This window comes from Heterocephalus glaber, unplaced genomic scaffold, assembly GCF_053883595.1.
Source record: "Heterocephalus glaber isolate CG9 unplaced genomic scaffold, H.glaber_assembly_v1.0 deba00001666, whole genome shotgun sequence".
NCBI lineage: Eukaryota > Metazoa > Chordata > Mammalia > Rodentia > Bathyergidae > Heterocephalus > Heterocephalus glaber.
The window spans coordinates 10,621,960-10,645,932 of record NW_028258406.1 but is presented as its reverse complement, the minus strand read 5'-3'; the positions used below and the strand labels follow the sequence as shown (position 1 = coordinate 10,645,932).

The following is a 23,973-nucleotide window of genomic DNA, read 5'->3' as shown; positions in this document are numbered from 1 at the left end:
CCTGTATTTTTTATTATTTTTCTTGCATGGGTGGTTGTTGAGAGCTGTGGTAAACTACTGCCCTTATAATTGTTCTCCAATGGTCTGGAAGTGCCATGAAGGGGAAGGGTCTAGCTCTTGGCATCAGTCAGACTTATCAGGCAGCACTTGCAAAGCATGGATGGTTTCTTGCTACTAGCCATGTTCAAGGTTTGTTTTCCAAATCTCTACCCTATGTCTCAAGCATTCCTACCAATCACTGATGCACAGAGTGGTTGTAAGCAAAGGATTCAATAATACAAAAATGGGTTTGACTCTTTTCACTGCTTATAAGTGAAATGGTTTGGGGGGGCTGCCCTTAACTTTTCTAAAACTCAATGTCATTTTTTATGTAAGATGGAATAAAATCACCTAGCTCAGAATCCTATCTTGTGAATTAAATGATACTAAGTATATAAAGTGTCTAGTAAGGTCACTGGCACACGTTCTGCCCTTAACAAAGAATTATCAGTTTCTTATTTGAAATTTCTGGTTCAGAGGGATCATTGAATTGACAAGATATAAAAATAACTGGGATTAGAGTTTACATCTTCTCCCTATAATAGTTGTTGCAATTAGTGACTCTTGAAAGCAGGTGCATTTTGGCCTTGAGGAGTTCCAAAGAAACATCATCTCAATTGATCCTCAAAGCTGATGTTTCTATACTTTGACTCCAAAAGACAGGCCAATATGAACAGAAGAAATAACCTATTGCCCTTTTCTTTTTATCTTTCCATCCCTTTCTGTAGATAAGACTAAATTAGATACATATGTTTTCCTACTTTCTTTGCTATAGTCAACAAGAGTTATCAGTCTTTCGAAGAGGAATGGATACTTATTTTGTACTCCGCTTTTAGTAAAATGCACTTATCTCTTGGGGTTCCTTTACATCACTAACCTTGATAGTGTATTTTCCCCTCTTCTTGGTTTGTGGACTACTGAAAAGGGAAGTCTGGCAAAGGAGGGAGGAATGACTATGTGTTGCCTTCAGGATGACATAGAGAGGTTCTGGGTCTGAGACTTTGCTCATCTCAAACAGATGTCACTCTATGAAGGGCAATTGGCCTCCTGTGCTCCAGAGTGTTCCAGAACAACAAAAGGGTGAATTGTGACACAATTCAAAAAATGAGCAGATTTCTAAGGCACGCTCCCAGTCAGTGGAACAGACAAGCTGGCCTGGCTTGTGGGTGAGAAATGCTATTTGAGTTGTCAGTTCAGTTGCCAGGCCCCACATCTGTAGCTTGGGATGTGCCCACTTGTCTCTGAGATCTGCATCTGTTCCTGGAATTCATCCAGGGGGAGCAGCCCTTGGAATCAATGTCCACAGTGGGGAAAGGTGGTTTTCAGTCCATCCCAAAGAAAGTTTTTTTCTTGGGTGTCATCCCTGGACTGCTTGGAGCCAAGTTCCTCTGTGAGGATAGTTTCCCAGATCTCAACTTCCTCCAAGGAGTAATATAGTGAGATCTATGGTGTGTGTGTGTGTGTGTGTGTGTGTGTATGTGTGTACTTCCAAGTGGCTTGGCTGGAGCTTACTGGATGTAGAAGGAGGCAGAGGATGAGGTTGGAATAGTGGACAGGCCAAAGTTTATCTGCCACCAAAAGAATTTCGTTCCTGTACCTTTGCCCAGAGAATTTATTATGATGCAGGGTCTCTCAAATATCTTTTTTCTTCAGTGTTTTTGAAAACAACAAGTAAAAAATGTATGTCTTCAAAGTGCAAAACTTTTATTACATATCCATTGTGAAATGATTGACACTACTGAGCTAATTAACACATTTGTTGTCCCACATAGATACTAAATCTCTCTTTTTTTTTAAAGTTGGATTCTGCCAACTCATGTGTTCTTTTTCACTTGTGACAAAAATTTTTTTTTGTGGTAATAGGAATTGAACACAAGACTTTGCACATGCTATATTCTCAGTCCCTAATAATGCTTTCTGCATCAATTTTACTGGTGATTTATTCTTACTTTGGTGACTATTTCAGTTACGGTTCAGTGTAAGAACAGAAACAACTTCTTTTAACTGTTATTCTGCTAAGTGCTGTTAGATAAAGGTGATTCTCTTGGTGGCTTATCCCAACAGCAAGTTTTTTCTCCCTAAACTGATCAGGGTCCACTGATTTAACACTGTGTCCTTGTTTCTTTTAACATCTCACTCATTCCCAACACCTTTTGTCTCCCCTTTATATCCAGTTGTCATTTTGTTTGGTGCCACTGTGATGGGAGAAACCTCTTCCAAGATGCCTCTATTCCAAGCAGTGATTCAGGACCCCAGACTCATTCCATTTTGCATCTTCACCATGTCCATTTATAGATTACAAGGTCACTGTGCTCATGATGCAGCTGGAGGGTAAAGAACATGAAGGATTTTATGTGGTCTAAAAGTGGTGTCCAACATTTTGCTCACAACCCATTAACATAGGGCTCCACCTAGCTGCAAGGACACTGGGAGCCATAATATCTAGCGGGTGTGCAGCAGAAAAGAAAATGGGCTCATGAGCAACCAGCAACTCTAGGTATTACAAGAAAAGGATTTAACACAGAGAATTAAGTGCTTAAAAAATTGTTGAAAAGGCTGGAAGTGCAGCAATCAGAGGCTGCCATCTAACATTTGCTTTTGAGGTTACACCACTACCTACAATCCAAAAATCAAGAGATCTGGCACTGGTTGTAGTGCCATTCCCACATCCTCCACACTGGTACCCAATGATAACATGTGAAACATGGAGTCCATCTGCTGCAAACACTCACCTCTGCTGGTGCCTCCTCTCCCTGTACCTGCAGAAATCCTTCCATCTTCCAAATGTAGCAGGAGTGGATCATGTTAACTGAATCTAAAACACTACTGGGACTGTATCTACAAAGAAGACTGGGACATAGAGTTTTAATCTTCCTTCTCTTCAGACAAGGAAGACAATAGGAGAGCTTGGAAATTGGTGCCAGCACCAATAGACAATACCTGGCACCGCAATTTCATTGGTGACTACTGCTTTCACCCTTACTGATGTTTTGTCTTTGGTGACTGCTTCTTTATTTTCTAAATCCTATTTATCCTCTTAATCATGCAGTCAGTTCTGTAATAAGTATATCTTCCCTAACATTTGTTTAAAGCTGTAAAAGTTGATAATTGACCAGTGAAGTATGGTTTCAATGCTGTATGCACAGAAAAATCACCCAGAGGTTTATCCTTGTCTAGGCCTATAGCCTTACTAAGAGATGCTGATTCCCTTGATTTAGGTGAGGCCCAGTCACTGATACATAAATTTAAATTTTCTTGTGTAGCTGAAGTTGGGAAAACCTACTAAGCTTATTAAGCAAAGATAGAAGTTTTGATTCAAAATTCTTGAGTCAAAATCCTTGGAAACCATCCAGAAAGGGTGGGGCTCAGAATCTAGATGGGGTTTGGTGGATTTCTATGTGTCTGCTTCCAATCCTAGGCACAAGGTGTCTTGATAGTTGAGATTGGGACCTTCCCTCCAGTGCCATAGTGGGTGGGTACTTCTTTTAGCATCTCATTCATCTTTCGGTCATTCATCACTGTGGATATTCTTCACCTTACCATGGAATTGTGGCTGAGTAAACCTGTGGTTAAATTAAAAATATCAATTTGAAAGGGCATCAAATACATCTAGCCTACAGGACATAATGGATTATTTCTCCTCATGCTTACATGACTGGCTGGGAGCTGCAAGTCACTGCCACTGCCCAGCATCTCCAGGGAGGATTGTGCTGAATATCGCCAGCCTGGGGAAAGATCCAAATGCAAAATTTGAACTATGGTTCTGCTGCACTTGGATAGTTTTGCATCATCACAAAATCAAAAACTTGTACATTGAATCATCTTAACTGGGGGCTAATATGTATGTGGATGTATACATATTTTTAATGTTCGAACTTCAGTGGTAGCTTTACCCGAGCCCAAAATAGAGAGAGGGAATTTCTCCTCCAGCAGTGATGTTTCTGGATGAACTTTTGAAAAGGAGATGACTTTTAGAACTTTGTATCCCCTTTGTCATGCTCCATCTGAGACAAAAAGTGCCATGTGGCCAGTCACACACAGGCAACCCATCAGTGCTCTAGGAGAAAGTCAGGCATCTCAATTCTTTCTTACCTCTGGAGCCACTCAAAAATTTTCACAATTTGGTGTACTCCATGTCCCTTGCATTCCCTTTGTTAATCGCTTCTGACCTTGGCTGACCTCTGGGGTCATTTAGCTGACAAGGGGCTGCTCATGGGAGGGTTCACTCAGAATCCTGATGTGACACTGTGGTTGGAGACCATCACAGATCCTTAACAGGCTCCATGTCTGCCTGAGGAGAACCCAGGTAAGCCACAGAAGGAAACATTGAGCTTTTCAGGTGATCCCATGCAGTTTACTGGCTTTCTCAGACCCATGCTAGGTGGGGCGGCACCACAACGAGCCCTGTAGCCCTCACCAAGATGATCTGCCACTCACTGGCACAGGTTTCTTAGCAGAAGCTGAGAAGGCAATGAGTGAAGGCAGAGCTGCCCTGGAGAGCAGGAATTCTGGCAGCATAAGCTCAGGGAATTAGTTTGGGAAAGAAAGTTTGTAATAACAGTGTTCTAGTTCCTGCTGAATAAAACATTCAGAGAACTTTCCTTCTCCCAGCAGAAAAATAAAGTACAGTACTCTGGTGGCAATAAGATGGTTGTTCTTTTTTAAATGTTGTTTTTAATAAAAATCAGATGGCTGCAATCACTTGACCTTGACACTGCCCTCCCTCCTGATCCTGCACAGGGCATTTTGTGTGATGTGAGAGGATGTGTCTCTGGGTTGTACTGGGTGTCTCTCATTTCAGCAGATGGCAAAACAGCCATCTCAATGACTGGGGCATGAGCCCAGAGAAGGTACAACCAGCTGCAAACAGACTAGTAAATATGGTTGTTACACATCTGGTAGGTAGTTCTACAGCAAAGCAGCTAATGGTGCTGATATTTAAATGGTCATTAGTAGACTTGAGATTCTGTGCACCCAATTAAGAAATACCCTGGAAGCTCTCTTGGTGTTGTTCTGTTGTCATTTAGACTGCAGACAGAGCCAGCAGCAGACCCCTCGTCTGCATGGCTCTCGCTGCCTACAGGGAAAAAAACTTCAGTTTTATCAACAGGATATAGGGGATGCTAGAGCAGGCTCCCTCATCCAAAGGGCATCACAGAAGTCTATGCCGGCACATCATGCATCCCCAGCGTCTGTCTCTCATTAACCTTCTATTGACTAAGCCTAGAATCAGTTAATCCTGGGGATTCATTATGCATAAGGGCCAGGTTATTCCCTTTAAACCCTCTGGCAAAGTTAAGAAGGGGGAGGTGCTTTTTCATTATGAAGGGACCTCACAAGAGAACTGAGTAGGCTTCTGCTTACCTGGTATAGACTCAAGGTTGCTGAGAATAGCTCCTTGACCTTAGGGATTTGTTCACAGTTAAAATGCAAATATCTTTGGCAAAGAGAATTTATTCAGAATAATTTGGTTTTTAAAATGATGTTTGAATCATGCAAAGCAAAAAGACTTCAAGGAAGAAGGCTGTGGGATGAGGGGGATTGGGATGGTTTAAGGAATAGGAAAAGAGAGGACAGGCAGGAAAGACATAATTCTTCTACTTTGGCTTGTTCCTTTTCTCCAACCCTTCCCCTGGGTGGAGGAACTCTTGACTGGTTTCTTCTTGCTTTTCATAGCTATTATTAAAAGCTCTAACAGCATCCAGGGCTACCTCCTGATACACTAGATGCAGCACAGAAAAGAGTAAGGATAAGGAACTGGATGTCTAAAACTTACCTGCTGCCTAGGAAGGGTGATATCTTGGCTTGTGTGGGACAGTCGGGGTTGTGTTCATTGTCCTGGCATAAATATTGATCATGGGCTCCTTTCCATACTCAGGGAGATTCAAGTTTGACTCATAAGTCATGTAGTCACTCTAACCATAGCCCCCTCCATAGGAAGAGGTCATTTGTTTTGTCTTTTTATCTCTTCACTGTTTTTGGGATCTTGTTTGGGAGAAGTTACAAGGTGACATATGACTTTTACTTTCATAAGTTGGGATAAAAAGACAAAGCAAGGCAGGCCTAAATCAGGCTGTGCCAAGAAATGTAGAACTCAGTGGAACATGTGGTCCCTGGGTCCCTGATTCCTCCTCAGCCCCTGAGGCTGGCTAAGGTCACTGCTCAGCACTAAAACTACAGTGCTGTGGCAGCAGAGAGAAGGCTTTGGAAAAATGGCATAGTAGGCTTATTTCTTTATGGCCCAGTGGCCTGATTGGAACTTTTTGGGTTCAATGTGCTGAAGATGCAGATATGGGGCTGGGACATCATGTGACAAAGGTACTCAAAGGTGGGGGCAAGGATACAGTCACATCTTTTCCTAGCTCCAGCAGTAAAGTGAAAGGTGATAACTTATCTTGACTCCTTCATTGGGAGAGGGACTCTTGGAAGTAGGGAAAGGTGGACAGTGCATGTGCCTGGCAGTTTGCATAACTAGACTGATTCGTGCTCAGATTCCAGGGTTCTCAGAGATATAAATCCACACAGACACAGACATAATGCCACAGACATCCAACATAGGAATGCGATATAATAAAAACACCAGGTTTTAGGAACATTCAGGGCAATGTGAACCTGAGTTCACTTCCTCCCAGAGTTATGATTTACTAGCTGTGTTACCTTGGTCAGGATTCTTAAACTCTCTGACTCTCAGTTCCCTTGACTGTGAAGTATAGTAGTTGTGATGACTTATTGATAAAATATGTTCCAATTTTGGTATCTTGTCTGATCTATAACATTAGTCACATTTCTCCTCATCCTGTCTTTGAGTGTAGTGTTTAAGAATGGCCTTGAGTGACATCCCAGCCCACAGTCATATATATATGTGGTCTTGCTAAGTTGATAAGTTACCCAGTTTGTGCTCAAATCTGTACTCCTTCTGCCTTAGCCTCCCAGAGTGCTGGAATTGCACTTGCGTGTCACTGTGCTTGGCTCAGTTGATACAGTTTCAGTTTTCAAGTTTCTTATGGGCAGCACTTGGGTCTGACATCATCCAACCTGTGCAGTCCGTAGGACCTAGCATGTGTCAATTCTTGGCACACTAAATATGTAATTATTACTGCTACTGAGTAAAGTTGAATAAGGAAGGGGGTAGGGGATTGGTATGCCATAGCTATGCAGCTTAGAATTCTGTCTTGGTTCTTTGAAGTTACTGCAGGTAAATTCTGAAACAATTAGCATGGGTGTTTGTCCTTCAAAGAGCCCATTCCTCCTCTTTCTGATCTTGGCTATCCCCAAACAAGATGGAGGTAACAGGACCCATCCCTCAGTAAACAGCCTACTCTTAGCCTGTTTCTATTGTATATCATCTGTGTTTGGCCTTGAATCTCCTGTGTGCTGCGTTGTGAGGAGAATATCAATTGGTGTGCAGGAGAACAAGCCAGGGACTGCCAGCTAGTGCGTGAGTGCATTGTCAGTGGGGAAATCAGGCTACATGCATGGGAAATAACTTCCTTTTTTTCATTTTATAAATTAGTTTAGTGATCCTTGGGATTACGATCCCTGAATCCCACAGAAAATGGTTTAAAGGGGGAGGGAATCATAAAGCAGTGCTCTTAGTAGTTCCAGAAAGAAGCACAGGTAGGAATTGATTTGGCAACTAGAGCACCCCATTTCCCATCACATTCTTGCTAGCACTATTGCCATTTCAGCTGGTTTGTAGCAGAAAGCTGTGTTTAAGACCTATGATTTCAACTGGGGCATTCAGGCTAGGGAGGAAGGCAGGGGGCCTGTTTTCTAGAGGAGAGAGTTCATGCACAATGTTAGATTCCTGTGTCTGGGAACCTATTAGCCCTATTAGACATAAGTTTATCCTCTATATTTTAATTTATCACAGACCCAGAGATCATCAGAGCCAGAAACTTCATGTAGGCCCCTTTGCTCTATAATAAGGTAACTGAGAGCAGAGAGGGTAAGTGACCTCTCCCGAGGTCCTCATGCAGCTGACAAGGGGCTGGACTGGACTTGTGCCCAGGTGAGGACCATTATACTTCCCACTCATTGCTCTGCCTATCAAAGAAACACACTTTGTGTTCCCAGGGGTAAAATGGGCAGGTCTTTCTCATTTTATTTTATTCCAAAGTAAAAAACACATTCTTATTTGTTCTTAATCTATTTGTAAACTCTAATAACAAGTTCTAGCATTAACTACTTAACAGTTTACTTAATTAGCTAATAGTTAAAAACGGAAAGCTGTTTTCTTTGACCTTTTATAATCTATAATCGTTCTACTGCAAAGAAGTTTCGAGTCATTTGATGTTGTGGTGACGCTGGCATAAAAGGTAAATTTCTTGGCAGGAAACCAAAGTCTAGTTCCTGAAGGTCATACTTTCCTCTACTGAGCATCCTATACTGCCTGAAAAGTAAAATGTCGAAGGAAAAGAGGATATTTTTAATTAAAAGCATTACACACATGTATATTTATTTATAATCAGGGGAGAGTTCATGTAATAATTAGGTGTCAAGAGACTGGGGCCATTGGATTTACTTTGAGTTTGATTTCTACTCTTTCCCATCCTGGTGACTTTGAGCAAATGGCCTCTCTAAGGCTGCAACCCCTCAGGTGTAAAATAGGTGCAGTCATTTTGCCTGTTTTGTAATTGTTACGAGGGGGTGATATATATGTAAAGATTATAGTACCTTACCTGAAAAGTGGTAAATCTTCCATAAATGTTTATTATTATGATTACTGTTAATACATACTTACCACAGAAAAATCTGAAAGCTCATAAAAATATGAAGAAAGAAACAAACACTATCTCTATTCCATCCTTCCAACACTATTACTCTTCCCATTTTGGACAAAATGACCAAAAATATAATCATATACACATATTCTATCATAGTGTGCTAGTGTATATATAATTTAGTAGACTGTGTTTTGTAAACAATGTCTTGTTATTTTTCAAAAACACAATGGGGGGGATGCGATGGTTGTGCAACTTTGTTGCGGCAGTAGCTAATGAATACAACGCCTTCATATCTTCAGATTTTATGTCATTGAGAAGGATGATTTTTAGTTCTACCTAGTATTCCAAAGACTACTGTAGTTTATTTAACCATTGTCCTATTGCAATTTAATTTGTTTTCCCTATTTTTCCTTTTTTCTTCTCTTTTCTCTCCCTTGTTTCCTTTCTTGCTCTTCTTTTTGGGGGGGTGCCTTTATAAACTTTCTGGCGTATAAATCCTTGTCTGCACTTTTGATCATTTAAAAAATATATTTTAAAAAGTAAATCATTGAATGATGAACATGTGTCAGAATCTTGATCCACAATACTAAGTTGCTTTGGATCTTTATTTTGGAAAATTCATTCTCCAGAGCTGCATACAATGTTTTCTGCTAGAATGTTTCTGTGAAAGGGGTAGTCAAAGTCTTAACATGCTTGGTTAGTAAAGTGTCAATTTCTTCCTTCTCCTGGGAAGCATATTGCAGAGTTGGAAATGACCCTGATTAGAGGATACTTTTGGAATCTCTAAAGGAGGCCCCATGTGCACTGGTTTGGAGAGTTATCCCAAACAGCTTGACCTCTAGGTCTTAGCTAATCTAATCCAAAACCTCCAAGTCAGTGCAGTGACATCCTTTCATGGCCATCTCTAAAATCTTTCAAAGCAGTCCAGCCTATAAATACTTTGCTTAGTCTATTGTGTGGATAATACTTTTCCTTTGCTGGAAAACTGCCCTGGAATCCTTGACCAATTTGGCTCTGGGAAGCAGAGCTTTCACATGTATGTCTTCCCTCCACAGCAGTGAGGGTGTCCTACCACCATCCCACCTGTAGGTAGGTGTTGACCTTTCTAGCATGCTTGCTCTGTGGCTTGGGTATTATTAAGCTTGTCCTCAGGCTTCATTTCCTTGAATTCCAAACCTTCACTTTTTTTAGAGTCATCCTTTCTATTCTCATGCAGCTACACTGAGTTCAGGGCTTCCATTCTGTTGTTCCTCAAGAGCTGCATACCTACCTATTTGCACTCTCTGCTGGCAAATTTTTCCTCTGACCTGGTCTGAACACATTTGTCAGATTAATTTTCTTTTAGCATAGTCCTGAGGCTGCTACCTTTCACTGACAGCCACATTAAACACATTCTCAAGACCATCACTTGTGCAGTTTCTGTTTCCTGGTTTCCCATCACACTCTCTAGCCAAACCACATCACTTGCTGTACTCCACATGTACCTGATCCTTGTCAGACATATTGGGTTTTTTTTTTTTGCCTTAATTGCCCTCTATTCCCATGCTCCTCTATTGAAATTTCATCTATCATTGCCCATGTCAAATACTGCTGTATGAAACCTGTCTTAACTTCCTTCATCAGAAAGAAAACTTACCTTTTATAAACAGCTATTGCATATTCTTACCTTTTCTTGCTTGCCTTATATGTGAATGAATTTTTTTGTGTTTAATCCTCCCTTTATCCCAGGCACTAGAGATAATAAACTTCTGGAGGGCAGGAGTAACCTGTCCTGTCTCCTTATCCATTGAATCATGTTTAGAGTGCTTTGTGCATGATGGACACTCAGAAGTCCTTAGACATAGCCCTCCTATGGTTGCCAAAGAGTAGAGGCAGCACAGCTGCCTGTATTTATTGTTTTTCCCAGGAGAGGCAATTATAACGCTTTAGCTTCCCCTTTTGGCTTTCAGCCAGTGGCTCTGCACCTAATCTCTAATTTTTTGTTATTGTTGTTGTTTAAAGTGATTTTCATTCTACCCAGCCAAAGCAAAAGGATGATAATAATAATGCAAGTTGCCACTATTTACTGCAAGCCTACTATGTGTTAGAACTGTGTTTTACATATGGAATCTCACTTATTAATCTTCACAAGAATTTTATAAATTAGGTATTACTATCCTATTTTATGGAAGAGAAAAACGAAAGCTCTGAGAAGTTGAAAACAGTACAGAACAAAACAAAACAAAACACCTTGCACCAAAATTGTTGGAGTAGTGGGTTGGACTGGAGTCAAGCGTTTAACCCATATCTATTGAGCTAGATCCTTTCCACTAAGCTCGCTAGGAAAGGAGGACTGGAGGGTGAGCTAGATATAAGGCTCTGGCTCAGTTTTCCTGGATCTAAGTCCTTGAGGTTTTTTCAGGATGAGGAAGTGCATGCCTCTTCTAGCTTAATTATGTTAAGCCCTTGATTCCTCTGCATTTGGCGGAGGGCCTCGGAGAAGACGGAAATTGAGTTGATCCCTTGCTTGGGTCTGAGTGCTGTTGGTGAGTAGTGAGTAATTTATAGGACCCCAAACATACTTGATTCTACACATACTCTGTGCTCCTCCAGAAATCTCCAGAACTCCAAGACCTATTATGGTACCAATGGGCAAAATGTACTCTTGATGTCAAATTACAGGAAGTCTGAATCTTTTCTAGATTATCCAGGTCATTTACTTGTTGGGTGAAGGCAGTTGAGAATGGGTGTAGTATATGCAAAGATTAAAGAGATTTCAAATGTTGTATGTTAGGTATCAAAATGGCTTTGATGGGAGAACTAGATGCTAATTTTTAAAGAATTCTAAAAAACAGCACCTAGCACAATACTTGGAGTAAAATAGCTATTTAATAGACATGAACTGAATAAATGAAAAGATAAATTGAAGATAATATATATGAATAAATTTTCAGTATTTTTCTATGGCAAGCAATGGGAAATAATGGGTAATGTAGGATACACCAATTATTAGCAGTGTCACATTAGGTAACATTCTCTTTGAAGTTCCATTTCATCATGTGTAAATGATAATGCTAACATCTATTGAGAAGAGAACTAAGAAATGTCTGAGATTTTTACTGACTATCAAGCTACCATATTAGCTTGCCATTGTTTCAAAGATACTAGCAGGACAGAGGAGAAGGCTTCCGGGCTGGCGTGCCACCACTCCCAGTGCAGAGGACGAGGCTTCTGGGCCACCATAGCACCATTCCCAGCACAGAGGAGGTGAACTGTGTGGGCTCCAGAACCATCACCCCCTCTGTTGAAATGACAAAACATATAAACAAGCCTCAAAACCAGACTTCAGATCACCTAGAGCAACAGCAAGGGGAAATGAGATAGAACACTCTGATACTCAAAAACCTGGACTCCTTGAACTGGCAACAAAAGAGGCTCTGGAAAAATGAAATCAGAAATAATTTCTCAGATAAGAGCAGAGATTGTACCCATAGTGCAGGACATGATTAATAAATCTAGAGAGGAGCTGAGGAACATGATGGAATCCCAACATAGGAAACAAATGGAACCCATAAAACCGATGCAAACAGATTTCCAGGAGATTAAAACTCCATTTAAAGTCTATGAAGCAGAATGAGCCAATGTGAGGACAGAATTTCAGATATAGAAGATAAGATTGAAATTAGTGACCAGGAAAAGAAAAAACTCTTTAAAATAGTAAGGGACCATGAGAAATCAATCCAGCAGCTGCTAGATGATGCAAAGAGGAGTAACATAAGACAGATTGGAGTCAATGAAGAAACAGGAGAGAGTGCAGATGACATGAAAAAACTATTCACAGAAGTAACGGCAGCAAACTTCCCAAGAAGGGGAAAGGAACTTGACATACAGATAAGTGAGGCATATAGGACTCCAAATAGCTTTGATCAAAAAAAGTCTACACATAGGCATATAATTGTTAAGATTTCAGAAATCCAACAGAAGAACAAAGTTCTATAAGCAGTTAGAGAAAAGAAATAAATCACATATGAAGGAAAACCCATCAGAATCACGACAGACCTCTGAACACAAACACCCAAGGCAAGAAGAGCTTGGAGTGACGTATTCCAAACTCTAAAGGAAAACAGCCTCCAACCCAGACTGATGTACCCTGCAAAACTATCTTTCACAATTGATGAAGAAATAAGATACTTTCATGACAAAGAGCACCTTAGGAACTTCATGAATACCAAACCAGCACTCCAAAATTATTACACAATGTCCTAGGAAAAGACAATGAGGATCACAAGCTCAGGACTCACAGCAGAATAAATCCACTGGGCCTGACAGGAAATTAAATGCAAAGAGGGAGAATCCAACAAAAAGAAAAAGTCATGACAATGATGAGTCAATATGTATTAGTAATAACTGTCAATGTTAATGGTCTCAAATCACCAATCAAAAGAAATAGACTGGCAGAATGGGTCAAGAAACAAAATCCAACAATATGCTGCATACGAGAAACACATTACTTCAAAAAGAAACTCATAGACTGAAATTTAACTGAAAGTTAAAGGGTGGAAAGCAATACTCCATGTGAAGGGAACCCTCAAAAAGGCAGGAGTAGCTATCCTCTTTGCAGATCAACTAGATTTTAAACCAACATTGATTAAGAGAGACAAAGAAGGATACTACATCCTTGTAAAGGGAACAATCCAAGAGGAAGAGATGACAATCATAAATATATATGCACCAAATGCTAGTGCACCCAACTATATAAAACAATTACTAACAGACATGAAAAGTCATATATGCACTAATACAATAGTAGTGAGGGACCTCAATACCCCACTGTCACAAAATGATAGATCAACTAGACAAAAAATAAGTAATGAAATACTAGAACTCAATTGAACTCTTGAACAAATGAACTTAACAGAAGTTTACAGACTATTCCACCCCACAAAATCAGAATACACATTCTTTTCAGCTACACATGGGTCATTCTTCAAAATAGACACACACTCATTCATAGAACATGTTTAAGTAAGTGCAAAGGAACTGAAGTTATCCCCTGTATATTATCAGACCATAGTGCAATGAAATTGGAGATCAATAGCAAAATAAACTGCAAGAATTTCATAAACACATGGAAATTGAACAACACATTTCTGAATAATCAATGGGTCATAGAGGAATTAAAGAAGAAATCAGACAGTTCCTTCAATTAAATGACAATGACAATACAGTATATTGGAATCTATGGGACACAACAAAAGCAGTCTTACGAGGGAAATTCATAGCAGTGAATACACATATTAGGAAAACTGAATGAGCCCAATTAAACAACCTGATGCTGAACCTCAAGCTTCTAGAAAAAGAAGAGCAGGACAACCCCAAAGCTCATACAAGGGAGGAAATTATAAAGATCAGAGGAGAAATCAATGCAATGGAGACTAAGAGAATGATAGAAAAAATTAATGAAGCCAAGAGTTGGTTCTTTGAAAGAAAAAACAAAATCAACAAATCCTTAGCCCAAATCCATGCAATTAGGAAGGAAAAGGGTGGAATTTCAACTGACCCAGCAGAAATCCAGAGGATCATCAATACCTACTTTGAGAACCTATATGCCAATAAGATGGAAACACAAGAAATGGACAAAATTACTAGATATGTATGAATCACCAAAGATGAGTGAAGAAGACCTAAAAATTGTAAACAAACCAATATCAATCAATGAAATTAAAAATGTAATTAAAAACTTACCAACTAAGAAAAGTCTGGGTCCTGATGGCTTCACTGCTGAATTCTACACCTCATTTAGAGAGGAACTTGAAAGGGAAGTAATACTCCTAAATTCATTCCTGGAAGCAAGCATTACCTTGATCCACAAAGCAGGGAAAGACCCAACCAAAAAAGGGAAGTATAGGCCAATTTCACTAATGAACATAGATGCAAACATCCTTAATAAGATGCTGGCAAATGGAATGTAGAAGATCAGCAAGAAGATCATATGCCCTGATCAAGTGGGATTCATCCCGGGGATGCAGGAATGGTTCAATATATGAAAATCAATCAATGTAATACACTATATCAATATAGTGAAGGACAAAAACCATATGATCATCTCAATAGATGCAGGAAAACATTTGACAAAATCCAACATGGTTTATGATAAAAACCCTACAACAAATTGGAATAGATGGTCTCTACCTCAATCTGAAAAAAGCCATCTATGAAAAACCAACAGCCAATATCATACTAAATGGTCAAAAACTGAAATCCTTCTCACTAAAATCAGGAATGAGACAAGGATGTCCACTATCACCATTTCTGTTCAATATACTTTTGGAAACATTAGCCACAGCAGTGAGACAAGAGAAAGAAATAAAAGGAATAGAGATAGGAAATGAAGAAGTCAAAATGTTGTTATTTGCAGATGACATGATATTCTACATAGAAGACCCCATGAACTCCATCAAAAGTCTTCTAGACTTAATAACCAAATTCAGGAGAGTAGCTGGATACAAGGTGAACACACAAAAATCAATAGCTTTCCTTTACATGAACAATAGACTCACTGAGACAGAAATAGAGCAAACAATTCCATTCACAATAGCATCCAAGAAACTGAAATACCTCGGAATCAACCTAACAAAAGAAATCAAAGACCTCTTCTCTGAAAACTATAGCACTCTGAAAAGAGAGATTGAAGACAATATCAGAAAATGGACAGGCATCCCCTGCTCCTGGGTAGGAAGGATCAACTTAGTGAAAATGGCCATACTTCCAAAACTGCTACATAGATTCAAGGCAATCCCAGTGGAAACCCCAGCACCATATTTCTCTGACCTTGAGAAAACAATCCAAAGATTCATTTGGAACAAGAAGAGACCCAGAATACCAAAAGCAGGGGGTATTACAATCCTAACTTGAAACTATCATACAAAGCTACTGTGATAGAAACAGCATGATACTTGCAAAGAAACAGACCTGAGGACCAATGGAACAGATTAGAAGATGCAGAAACAACTCCAGGCACACTTAGCTACCACATGTCTGACAAGGGAGCCAAACACCCTAACTGGAGGAATGATAGCTTCTTTAATAAATGGTGCTGGAAAAATTGGGTTTCAACTTGCCAAAGATTAAAACTAGACCTATATCTCTCACCATGCACTAAACTAAAATCAAAATGGATGAAAGATCTAAATATTAAAACAAATGCTGAACTGGTTGTAACAGAGGTTAGGTAGAACTCTTGAAGACATTGGTATAGGAAAAGATGTTATGAACAAAACTCCAGTTGCCTGTCAACTAGCATAAACAATCAACAAGTGGGATCTCTTCTTATTAAAAAGCTTCTGCATAGCAAGAGAAACCACCAGCAGTGTGAAGAGACAACTCACAATGTGGGAAAAAATCTTCACCAGCTGTTCCTCAAACAAAGATCTTCTATCTAAATAGTAAATAAATACATGAAAAAATGTTCAACATCACTCGTCATTTGAGAGATGCAAATGAAAACAATGCTGAGATTCTACCTCACCCCAGAAAGAATGGCTGCTATCATGAAATCAACCAATAACAAATGCTGGTGGGGGGGGCACTGTGGAGAAAGAGGAACCCTGCTCCACTGCTGGTGGGGGTGTAGATTTTTGCAACCACTGTGGACATCAGTGTGGAGTTATGTCAAAGAACTAGGACTGGAAGTCCCATTTGACCCAGCTATTCCCCTGCTGGGTATCTTCCCCAAAGAATTAAAAGAATCATACCACAGTGATGTATGTGCACCCATGTTCATAGCAGCACAATTTGTAATAGCTAAAACTTGGAAACAGCCTAAATGCCCATCAGCTGGAGACTGGATAAAGAAAATGTCATTTTTTAATAAAATGGAGTACTATTCAGCCATAAAAAATGAAAAATTAGAGATGTTTATAGCTAAATGGATGCACATTGAGGTGATATTCTCCAGTGAAATAAATAGAACACACATGTGTAAATACCGAATAGTCTCTCTAGTGTGAGCAACTGAAAGTGTGAATGAAGACCAAATGGTATAATAGATAATGTGAAATAGGAAGAAAAAGGGGCAAAGGGGAAGGGGAAGCAGGATGGTTAGAGGAAAGGAAAGAAGGGAATGGGATTAATATGAGAAAATGAAAAAATGGAAACAACTCTTTTGTAAATAGGGAGGGATGGAAGGGTTGAAGGGAGGGCTTGGGAATGGGGAAAAAAATAAGAACCAAGAGAGATTGAGTAAAGTTGCAAATTTCCAATGATGAATGTCATTATACTGTATACCTAAAATGTACCAATAAAATAAAATTTTTTAAACAAAAGATACTAGCAGAACATACAGATTTATAGGCCATATATATGGGCTTTAGTATTCATAGTGCAGCACAACATGAATGTCACCATATTTATAAACATTCTCCTTGCAACTCAGATGGATGCCTGCACACAGAGTTAGCTCTATTAAAGATGAGGTGCCCTGAGCGTAGGTATCCTGAATTTGAGATGGACAGTAAGCATACTTGCTCTTTCCTGTGGAAGGAAGATACTTTCTCTAATTTCCAGTTGTTGGCTGTACACATGTCCTTGAGAAGATGCAGTATTTGGGAACAAAGGCAATTAGTGTTGTGCTTGCAAGACATACAGGAGGCATGAGACCCAATAAGAATTGTCTCCCAATACCCTCTTCTTGGATTTCTAAAAAATGAAACTTGAATGAATTGACACATTTTATCAGTGATTTAACCTTTTATCAGTATATACCATGCCACTTGGAGCAACAAATGACTGTCTATGTCTGAATGCCTTAAACCACCAAAGATTTATTTCTTGCTAAGGACATGTACTCATGGGGAATCAGCCGGGGACTCTCTTTCAGGATTGTCCTCACTCTAGGGCCTAGGTAAAGGAGGCTCTGTCATATGGCACCCTGCCATGGAAAAGGGAAAATAAGTGTGCAAGATACCATGCTGGCTCTTCAGACTTCACTGCAGAAGTAATTGGCATTACTCCTGCTCATATTTCATTGTCCAAAGCAATCCATGTGGCTAAACCCAGCTTTGGGGGCGTGGAAAATGTGTCCAGAAGAAGAACTTGAAGCATTTGTTTGGTGGACAGCCCAAATTACTGCTACATAGATGCAAAGTCGCTACCCAGTGGTAGCACCTTAAAAATCATTCCCTCTTTGTTCCCACTCCTTCAGTCATGACTCTGGGCAGCATCAAAAGTGTGGATCTTAGGTTTAGAGAAAATCTATAGTGGTCATGGATTTAGATTGTTCTCTGTCAGTGCCTGTGCTCAAGCAAATCTGCAGAATTTCCAGCACACTATGGCCCAAGTTTGTAAATCAAGTTAATCAATACTAATTATTACTATGCATTCAAGATCATAAATTTGTTGGTCAACATTAAAAAAAGAAGGAACATAGAATTTCTCTCAATTCCCAATTATTTCACAGAGATAATAACTAGATTGAGGAAGAAAAAGAAAAATGTTGATTTATTTTCATTCATGATACAATGCAATCACAGATTCCACAGCTGAAATACTTTCTGCCTTTAACTGGTCACTGCATCTGACTAGAAATCATTGAATGCCAATAGAATGGAGTAAATATTACTGATCATCACAGCCTTCACACTTCGAAGTTTAATACCACCAGACAGGTCATTAATTCCTTTCTGCAGTCACTGGGACACTTTATCTGTCAGGTATTATACTAAAGATGTGAGTACAGAGTTCAGAGCAAAACTGACACAGTTTCTAACTCCAAAGAATTTAGTCTACAGGGGAATATGATAATAGTAAATATAAAACTAACATTTATGTCTTGCTTACTATAGACTGTGTGATATGTTCACATTTCCTAAAAGAGTCCACAGCCTTGTGTGGCTTATTACCCATGATGCTCCTGTGGAGACAGTGGGAACTATGGCTTTGACCATGTGTTGTCAATGCTAAGAAAAATTATTCAGCATATTCTTGGAGACCAGAGAAACTTGGTCAGAATTCGGGTTTCCATATTCCAAATTACAGATGCATCAACACATAAACATTTTTGCTAGCTTGTATCACGAGATCCAGCCTTCTTCATAGGCCTTACATCACTCATCTCCAGACTGGGCCTTCTTTTAGTTAATATTCCCCATCAATGAATGAATTATTCAACAAATTGATTACACACTGATTTGGTGGCAGACACTGTGCAAAGTTCCTACTTGTACCACAGAGTATACATATATTACACAATTTGTGCAGTTATCTTGGAATGTAAGGATGGCGGTCATTACTTTACAGATAAAGAAACTGAGAATCAGAGAGGGTCAGAGACTCACCTGGCATTTTCAGGGCTCAAAAGCCTGGGCTCAGTCAAGCTATGTCTGAGTCAGAACCCTCCCCAGGAGCATAAAGTTGCCCTGTGAACCACTAAGGTCTGGCCAGTGGATACTCTCAGCCCTATAACCACGGCTCCTGCCAGATATCCCTAAATCCCCCTGCAATAACACTGGGTTATGAAACTCAGGCAGCCAGTAGAAACACAGTCATTTTGGAAACACCTGCCTCTTCTCATTGAAACAGGGCAACTTGCTGCTTTTCCTCACCTATTTTAATGAATTCAGCAAACACTGACTAAATAGCCTCAATGTAGCAGGCCCTGGAGGCTACGGGAGTGAGTCCAACAGAGTGCTGCTCTCCAGGGCCTGAAAATGAAGAGTGAGAAAGAACCTTAGAACCACAGCAAACATAATGCAAGCAAACTTAACTCAGGGTTATCACAAATAAAACGCAACAGGAGAACAGGGAGATGGAGAGGAAGAGGATCTTATCCTGGGAAGACCCCGGGGGGAGTGTGATTTGTCAGTGCCTCGAAGGATAGGCAAGAACACTTAAGTGCTAGAGATTGTGCAGGGAGGGGAGTGGAAAGAGTGAGAAGTAGCCAGTTCATGCAGGCAGAAGAAGCTGCCATTTCTTCCAGAGACTTATAACTTGGAAGCAAAATTGTTTACTCAAAATTTACGAAGTCTGTGTTGGTTTCACAGAGCCCTTTGGGGAGGAGCGGCTGGCGGGAGCCAGGTGCAGTCAGAGAACGGCCTGCCTCAAAGGTTAGCCAGAAAGAAACGATGCTGTGGACACTTAAAAAGCCTTATCTGAAAGGAAGCCATCTGGTGCTCAGGACCAAGCAAACTTCTTTTTATTATTTTCCAGGCTTCTGGGCTTGGGTGTCTGACATTCCTTCCCCATGGACTTTATAAGGGTGGGGGCTAGTGGTGGCTCCCTGGGCTGCTGAAGAGCTGCAGCCCATGCCTGGAGCTGCCTGACCTAAGCCTCCACACCTCTGCAGACTGAGGTCCCTGTGGGGAGCTGAGGAGTTGACAGCTGTGTCTTTAGGGCCCCCTGAGGTCTCTGCTGCTGCCACATGAGTGTCCCCTTGTAGGAGAAGTATGGTAGGCTTTTAATCCAGTCCAGTCAGATCTGGGAAAACCCATCCAAATGTTAATCCACCTGCAGAGACAACGAATCCATATCTTCTGCTGCCTGTATCTTTTGTTTTTCATCTCTAGATCTTTAAATCTAATTATGAAGCCAGAACGAACCCCCTGCAAGCTTGTCTCCTACCTTTCAGGCAGCCTTTTAAGGATTTCTTTGTGCCTGGTCTCCTTATGCTCCTCACCAACAGAGCTCTTTTCATCTGAATATGGTGTAGCTCTTTAAATAGCTAAACAAAGCCTCACTACACCCCCATGAGGAAAGAAGTGATCATAACTTGCTTTACCACGCCAGGGAGGAGGCGAAGGAATGAATGGTCGGTGACTTGCTTAAAAATTCCTAACTACTGAAACTACCTTCACACAACAGGAGCACCAGCCACAATGTTCTGCCTTTGTCTCCTTACACAGGAGTGGACTCAAGTGTTAGCACAAAAAACATGAAATAAAAAACTTCTTATATTCCTTCCTGAACTGGCTTCTCCTCTCACATGCTATATTTGGGAAACTGGTATCAAGAAACCACTCTAGCCTGGAATTTTTAACTTCCAAGAAGGTAGGGGCTTGCCTGAACTCTCAGTGGTCACATCCCTTCTGCCTCTTCTCTGTCTCTCACTCTCTGATATTTCAGGGAGCCCTGCTTGCCTGAATTCCTCCCACAGCCTACTCTCTGCAGTCCTTGTTTCTACTGTGTTTCTGCCTAATCTATTCCCAGGCAGCTGTCAGAATAATTGTTTTAAGGACAAATTTAGTTAAGGTCTGCCTCTGCTTAAAGCCCTTCTCCTATTGCATAAGACATGCTGGGCTCCACTTAGTCTAACCTCATTTTCCGCTTGTGTCCCTGCCCCTTCATACTCCATAACCAGCTGTGGTGAGCCACTTCCTGTTCCCTGTATGATGCTCCAGACCTGTGCATGTGCTTCACATCCTAGCCTGACCCTTCTGTCAGGGGAAATCTTACTTGTTATCAAAACCCAACTTAAGAGTGGTCTTCAATCAGATGATGCTGACCTCTTGTTCCTTGTTGACATGTATCTTCATTGATTTTTTTGTTAGAACACACAGTAAGACAATCATACTTATTACTCACTTACACACTCTTCCCCACCATGAATAGACTGTGCATTTCTCCTAACTAAACTAATGCTGTGTCTTATTCATTTTAGCCTTGGCAGTACCCAAGACAGTACTTGCAAATAGTAGTCATTCAATAGGGTTTGCTACTGAATAGAACCATCACATCTGCTTATGGGAAAGCCAACACTAATAGATAGGGAAAATGTAGCTAAGGATTTTTTTCTGATTCTTGCTGTTAATTAAAATACAAATGCAACCACTAAAACTCAAATCCTTGGTTTGCTGGGTCATTACACTCCTTTAGCTCCTCAAACCAAGGAATCTAAAAATCCTGCTTTAAGAGAGAATTTATATTCACCTACATGTTACAGACAATATTAATTTATATAGTCAACCAATATTTTTTGATGTTTAGTGTAAGCCAGGCAGTGTGCTAGATATTGGGGTTATAGAAGTGAACAAAACAGAAAATATCTTTTTCCAAAACAAACATCTACTTGGGTAAACAGACACTAAACAAATAAAAAGTACACAAGATTTGAGGAGAGTAGTCAGAAGCTAGATCATCAGACTTACTAGATTTTACTCTAAAGAGCAACAAGAACCCATGGTGGCTTCTAAGGAGGGAGTTTGATGGTTGAATGGACAAGAGTTTGGAATAGAGTAGAGGAAACGACAGGAGTTAGGAGTTACTGCAGTGTTTCTGGAAAGATATATTGGTGGGTTGAACCAGCAGAAGTGGAACAGAGTGGACTTACTTGAAATTTGTATTAGAGATGACTTGCTAGTCCTTGCTGATGGATTGACAGTGGTTAGAGTCCTTCACTAAGGAATGGGCTTAAGCCATTGTTCTCATTTGCCTGCCTCTTGGTATCAAATTGATGAGTGAGGGACATTCTTGAGTCATTGAGAAATTTCAGCATTTGGTCATCACTAGCTATTTTTGCAAACTGCCCCACAACATTTTTTATTATTGAACTTGTAATATGAAATTTATTATGTAAATAATATAATTGAAGCTTCCTTTAGAGAGCAGACTTGTACCTTCTCAGACCAAGGACAAGGGTGATAGGCCTCTAGTCCTTGGCCAGTCAGACCTTGTCACAGGGCTAGCACAGTATAGAAGGAGCTTAGGACTAGAACCTGTGTAGTCTTGGTTTCAAGTTCTTACTCAATACTGACTAGACATGTGACTTTGGGAAAAGATGATTAGCTGCTCTGAACTTCAATCATCTTATCTATAAAATTAAAGTCAAGAATACGTATCTCGCAGAGTTGGTATGTCATAAATTAATGACAAAATAAAGCACTTACTAGGCATTTTTCTCTCCAAGAGTAAAGGGGAAACAGAAAGCTCTAGAAGGAGAGGAGGCCTGGTACTATCTCGGGCCTTGAAGTAACTGTACCCCAAGAATCAGAATCTTCACATTCCTAGATGGGGCTGACCTAGTTTTAGGGAAATTTTTTTCCCTGTTGATTGTGGAACTCTGTGGAGGTATAGTATGGAACACAATGTATGGAGCACCAGCTGGTAGCTTGCACTTTTTTGTCCCCAGTGAGGATCACAGCAGAATAGAATTATGGCTGCATGAAGAAGATGTCCATTTTCAGCCAATGCTGCGGTGTCCCTGGTGTTGATTCTGGACCCAGAGGTGAGGTGGACACTCCTTTTAAGGATCCTTCTCTTACTGACATGCACATGAATGTGTAGTTTAAAGTTGATGAGTAGAGAGGGGCACCTCTGTAGGCAGATGTTGGCTCCTAGACTATAGATTGTCCCAGGCAGGTCATTCGTTTGGAGACAAGGTGGTCTTCAGTTAGGAAACTAAACCTCAGAGGCTGGCCTTGGGCAGACAAGCAAAGGAATTCCTTGTCTTTCTCTGAGCTTTGCCCTTTTTGATTACGACTTTGAGAACTCTAAAGTAGGAACCACAAATTGGTTTAAATGATTGATAGTTGATACTGAGTACTGAGGGTTAGGATTAAGATTCACTCAGTCAGGAAGAGTGGCCTGGTTGACTAATGATGTTAAATGTGACCTCCGCCACATAGAGGCAGATAGTACTGGGCCAAGGAGGTTTCTCCACAAGAGGCCACTTGCTATAGATGGATAAACTACCCTGTATAAACCTAATGATCTAGTTGCTTGTTTTTTCCTATCTAGTTTATCTTTTTTGATTCCCTAGCCATTAGTGTAATCTTAATGTTGTGGTGAAGTCTCTGAAAACAATGGTTCCCACAGTGGATATCACCCAAAGGACCCAGGAGAATGTGAACCCACCCAGCCTCTTCTCACATATGGATTTCCCCTGCATTGCTAGCTACAGGTGAGCTTAATGCTGCTTCTCTGTAGATAGTATTTCTTCTTTCAGCTTCACCTGTTTCAGAAATTTGCTTTCAACTTTTGCCAAAATTGTTAATCAACCATATCAATTTTAAGTTACACTAGGAAGAGAAATACATACAGGATGAAAACCAGGACACTCTTGAATTGAATACTGTATTTACCAAAGGGTTTTGTGTATTCTATCTCATTACAGTCCTATGAAATAAGTTCTATGGTCACCATCTAATAGATGATAAAACTGAGGTTCAGAGAGGTGGATGAACAGACCCCAAGTCTCCAACTCAGCAAAGAGTGGAGCCACTTCCCCTAACATTGGCTT

General features: G+C 40.3%; 1 long non-coding RNA gene across 2 annotated transcripts; it reads right to left on the bottom strand.

The window, feature by feature from the left end:
• Nucleotides 1-1,059: 1,059 nt before the first annotated feature.
• LOC101706337 (uncharacterized) lies at nucleotides 1,060-20,439 on the bottom strand. Of its 2 annotated transcripts, none has more exons than XR_015445834.1 (4): nucleotides 19,079-19,243; nucleotides 3,691-3,764; nucleotides 2,772-3,602; nucleotides 1,060-2,363 (listed from the first exon to the last, which is right to left on the bottom strand). It is a non-coding gene; the product is annotated as an uncharacterized LOC101706337 (long non-coding RNA). The 2 variants fall into 2 exon arrangements; XR_205217.4 differs by lacking the exon at nucleotides 19,079-19,243 and adding an exon at nucleotides 20,361-20,439 and having other exon boundaries at nucleotides 1,061-2,363.
• Between the last annotated feature and the right edge of the window lie 3,534 nt (nucleotides 20,440-23,973).